This window comes from Sebastes umbrosus, chromosome 2 (genome assembly GCF_015220745.1).
Source record: "Sebastes umbrosus isolate fSebUmb1 chromosome 2, fSebUmb1.pri, whole genome shotgun sequence".
NCBI classification, from domain to species: domain Eukaryota; kingdom Metazoa; phylum Chordata; class Actinopteri; order Perciformes; family Sebastidae; genus Sebastes; species Sebastes umbrosus.
In genome coordinates this window covers 19882079-19887146 of record NC_051270.1, presented here as the reverse complement: position 1 = coordinate 19887146, position 5068 = coordinate 19882079, and the positions used below count along the sequence as shown (strand labels likewise).

The 5068-nt window shown below is 40.6% G+C and overlaps 1 long non-coding RNA gene across 1 annotated transcript; it reads right to left on the bottom strand.

Annotated features, from left to right (window-relative positions):
* Window positions 1-3528: 3528 nt before the first annotated feature.
* Window positions 3529-4279, bottom strand: LOC119500041. Its single transcript, XR_005209508.1, has 3 exons — window positions 4022-4279; window positions 3909-3951; window positions 3529-3776 (listed from the first exon to the last, which is right to left on the bottom strand). It is a non-coding gene; the product is annotated as an uncharacterized LOC119500041 (long non-coding RNA).
* Between the last annotated feature and the right edge of the window lie 789 nt (window positions 4280-5068).

The window sequence follows — 5068 nt, the reverse complement described above, 5'->3', positions numbered from 1 at the left end:
AGAATGTGCCGTGTGTGCAGCATTCTGAACGGCAGAACCTTTATGTAGGTATTTAGGCGCTGGAGGTCCAGGATGGGACGTATCCCACCATCCTTTTTGGGAGCAAGGAAATATGTTGAATAAAAGCCAGCTTGCTGTTCGCTGGGCCTTACCTTCGCAATTACGTTCTTCTGAAGGAGGATTGCAATCTCCTCGGACAGAACTTTTGCCTGGAATGGGTCCTTGACAAACGTCATCTGGACCCTGGAAAAAGGTGGGGGCCGCCGCCGAAATTGAATTCTGTAACCCCTTGCAACAGTAGCCACTACCCAGGGGTCTGAGACTTCCTTCTCCCAGCTGTCCAGGCGTAGCTGGGAGTGAACCTTGGCGGCTTCCCCACCACTCCTATGCAGAGGCCCCCTGGGTCCCTGGACCTTTGGGGGGGCGTCTCCTTTGAGGAGCCCCTCTTGCTGTACGCCGGGGCTGAAACCCTTGATGCTGCAGTCGCAGTCTTCCTGCAGCATCACCCGAACTTTGTGCACCTGAGCCCTGGCGCCTGCCACGCATCCAGGGCTCTGGATGACCCCAGGCAGCCTGGAATTGGTGCTGCTGGCCCGTTGGTCTCTGCCTCGTCGCTGCAGGCCGACTGAATGTGCGCTGCACGCTCTCTCGAGTACGCAGAGACTGTTCAGCTTTCTCCAAGACACTCTGGGAGTCAGAGTGAAAGACTCTACCCGGTACCACCGGCATGTTGCTGAGCTCCTTCCTGATGTTCTCGGGGAGGGTTGTCTGAGCTAGCCAGATCTGTCTGCGGGCCATCATGGCTGACGACATAGCGGAACCGATGTCACGAGTAAGCTGAGAGTGTGTGGACAGTGCCGCATCTATCAGGTTTCTGGTGTCCTGATCACCCGCACTAGCGGTCCTTCTGAGCGCTGCTAACAAGAGAGCGAGTGCATTTCCTGCACGCGCCGCGCGGGCGGCTGCATTATAGGACCTACAAACCAAGTGGTCTGTCTTCTTGCACTCCTTACGAGGACAGTGTGGATTAGTGGTCACCTTATCTGGGCCTAGAGGGGTTAAAGCTGCCATTTCCCTCTCTACAGGCGGCATATTGCCCAAACCGGACTCATGGGGGTACTGTGCCTTGGCTAGCCTCCCGCACCCCGAATTAAACTGAGGGGCGCTACCAGGATTATTCCATGACCTCCTTAACATCTGACAATAATCCTCGGCTGCAGGAATAGTCACTGAGGGGCAAGACTGCGAGATGCCGGCCCAGACTCCCTCGGATGAGCTAGGGGTTTCGATTGGAATTGAAAGGCCCATAATCTTAGCCGCACTCAAAACCTTTGAAAACACATCACTGGGAACAGAATCGCCAGTACCATCGTCTACGGACGCAGATTCACCTGTGTGAGATAGGCTAAGGCAATGTGACTCTTCAGCAATCTCTGGGTGACCCTCGTCCTCCAAGGGAGAACCCTGTGCATAGAGTGATATAGCATCAGGGTGATCGGCCTGATGTTCTCCATATGCCGGCAAGTCCCTAGGGGAGATCCCCTCCGAACAAGCCGCAGTCAGTGGAGCTGCTCTCTGAGCCTCCATTCTACTCACCCTGTCTGCCAGACCACGAATGGCGGCCAGGATTTGAGACTGAGTATCCACCTGCCCCCAGTAGTCAATGGGGATATATGCACTCGCTGGCTCAAAGGTATAAACAAAAATACTGCTCATAAGAACTAAAATCACCCCTTTCCTGTACGCGGACGTACAAGGGGGAACAAATAACCAATCCCACCTACTGCGCACAGAGGTTTAAGGGGGAAATGAAAACGCCCTTTTAAACACAAGGGGAATGCAAGGCAAAATCCTTGGCTAAATGAAATATGCCGAAAGGTGGATTCGAACCCCGGCCTACCGCGGTAAGAGCGCCCGCTCTACCGGGTGAGCTATAACACTCAACGGGCTTTTTTCATCGGCGCGCGACTGTTTAAATAAATAACACCACAGAACTTTTGCCTTTGGACTGGGTCCTTGACCAGGGCTCTGGATGACCCCAGGCAGCCTGGAATTGGTGCTGCTGGCCCGTTGGTCTCTGCCTCGTCGCTGCAGGCCGACTGAATGTGCGCTGCACGCTCTCTCGAGTACGCAGAGACTGTTCAGAGCTTTCTCCAAGACACTCTGGGAGTCAGAGTGAAAGACTCTAACCTTACCTTACCTTTTTCAGACATTGTTTAGACTTTTCTTTTCCAACATTTTTCAAACTTTTTTTAGACATTTTTTTTCAGACATTTTTCAAACCTTTTTTTTTTACGGATATTTTTTCAGACTTTTTTTTATATATATTTTCAGACTTTTGACATTTTTTAAGACTTTTTTTTTTTACATAACATTTTTTAGACCTTTTTTCAGACATTTTTCAGACTTTTGCTTCTGGACATTTTTCAGACTTTTTTTTTTCGAATACTTTTCAGACTTTTTTTATATATATATATATATAATTTTCAGACTTTTCTTGACATTTTTCAGACTTTTGTGTCCGGACATTTTTCAGACTTTTTTTTCCAACATTTTTCAGACTTTTTTTTCCAACATTTTTCAGACGTTTTTTTTTCGAATACTTTTCAGACTTTTTTTTATATATATATATATATAATTTTCAGACTTTTCTTGACATTTTTCAGACTTTTGTGTCCGGACATTTTTCAGACTTTTTTTTTTCAAATATTTTAAAGACATCTTTAAGACTTTTGATTCTGGACTTTTTCAGACTTTTTTTTTCAAATAATTTTCAGACTTTTTTTTTTTTAATATATATTTTTCAGACTTTTTTCAGACATTTTTCAGACTTTTGCTTTTGGACATTTTTCAGACTTTTTTTTAAATATATTTTTCAGACTTTTCTGGACATTTTTCAGATTTTTTTTTTTTACTTTTTTTTCAAATATTTTCAAGACATTTTTCAGACGTTTGCTTCTGGACTTTTTTTTTTAAATAACATTTTTCAGACTTTTTTTTCAAATCTTTCAGACTTTTGTGTCAGACATTTTTCAGACTTTTTTTTTTTTTTTTTACCTTTTTCAGACATTGTTTAGACTTTTCTTTTCCAACATTTTTCAAACTTTTTTTAGACATTTTTTTCAGACATTTTTCAAACCTGTAAATGTAATTAGAGTATATGTATGGCTCAATAAGGAAGCTGGTTAATAATTAATAATTGACTTATGGAAAAGGGGTGGGATTAAATAACTTTATACTTCTTCTCACTCCTTTTCGAATATGTAAATCAAGGCATCAAATGTTGACAATTTACTTTTCATTGTATATAAATACTACTTGTTTCTGACTGTCCACTTGTTGGTATGATCATTCTTTTTCCTTATTTTTTTTTTTTTTTTTGTATTCTACATGCTTGAAATAAATTTTGAAATGAAATGAAAAATGAAATAAGCAATGGAAATAAACCAAAGGATTCACTTTGTATATTGAGCTCAGAAGCTTTAAGAGCAGCAGATAGTTCACCTTTTCAATGCAGCTTAAACAGGGTTGAGATCTGATAACATTTAATTTTATTTATTTATTAAAGATTTATGATTCATACAATTGTGTTCAATGCAAATGATTATACTCCATACAGCAGGTTGGTACAGTGATTTGGGAGACTGGCCCTGAACCAGAAGACCTGGTTTTACTCTCAAGCTTCCACTGTGCTGAAGTGTGCCAAAAGCAAGGCACTGAAACTATATATTGTGACGTAACCATTTACTTTTCAAATGATGGTGAAAAGTCCACTGCTAACATCCAAAATTACACTGATGTCCAAAAAGTGAAAATACATTGTTTTTTATTACATTTTCCTAACATTCCTAACTGACATTTTACATGACGTACTTTTTTTTAAATTTTTTTTTTTTAAAAAAACTAACCTAACATCCTGACTTATCACGAAATCTTTTCATCACGCACTATCTTGGCTAACATTCCTAACATACCTAACATGCTATACTATTGACTTTTTTTTTTTTTTTTTTAACACGACTTTTTTCATCACGCACTATACTAAGCTAACATTCCTAACATACCTAACATGCTATAGACCTTTTTTTTTTTTTGGTGACTAAGAGTCATGGAATGAGGGGAAACAGAGAGAGAGAGATGCGGCAAAGGTCCACAGGTCCGGATTCGAACCCGGGTCGACCGCGGCTAAGACTCAGCCTTAGCCATACATGGGCGCCCGCTGTACGAACTGAGCTAGCCAGGCGCCCACTATTGCCATTTTTGACATACTATATAAATCTAGTTTTCATGACTTTTACAATGCCATTTTTCGGATGTACTATGCTATACATTTTTTGATGACATTTTGATGACATACTAAATACTATACTAAACTATGACATTTTACATCACTAAAGTTAATGATTAATAATTGATTTATGGAGAAGGGGTGTGATTAAATAAGTTTATACTTCTTCTCACTCCTTTTGGAATATGTAAATCAAGGCATCAAGTGTTTGAAAATGTATTTTTCTTATGCTTTTCATTGCATGTAAATACTACTTGTTTCTGACTGTCCACTTGTTGGTATGATCCTTTTTTTCTTTCTTTTTTTTGTATTCTACATGTTGGAAATAAATTTTGAAATGAAATGAAACGTTATCCAACACCTGCCATGTGCAGCTTAACACAAGCTAACTATTTCTTCTTACTATTTGAAAAAACAAGTTGCATCAGCTAACACGGTAAAAAAAAAGAAGAGCTAAACAAAGTGTAACAAAATACGAACCATTTAAATAGAAGGAAGTATAAAAATAGGAGCAGTATATACAGTATTGACAATAAACAAACTATTAACAAAAGTGCACCAGTGGAAAATGATATTGCACAGTGAGTGTAGGAGCTAAAGTCTACAACTGTAGCTACTGAGGTGATTAGCCCTGGACTGACGCGCTTTTCGCTGTAGATGGTACCTTTAGTTGTCTGTTGTGCTGTACAAAAGTGATCCTGAGTCCGCTCGTTGGTTTTACAATAACAGTTCATTTATTCTTAATATGGTATTAAAGAAGCAAGTCCAGTTACCATAGCA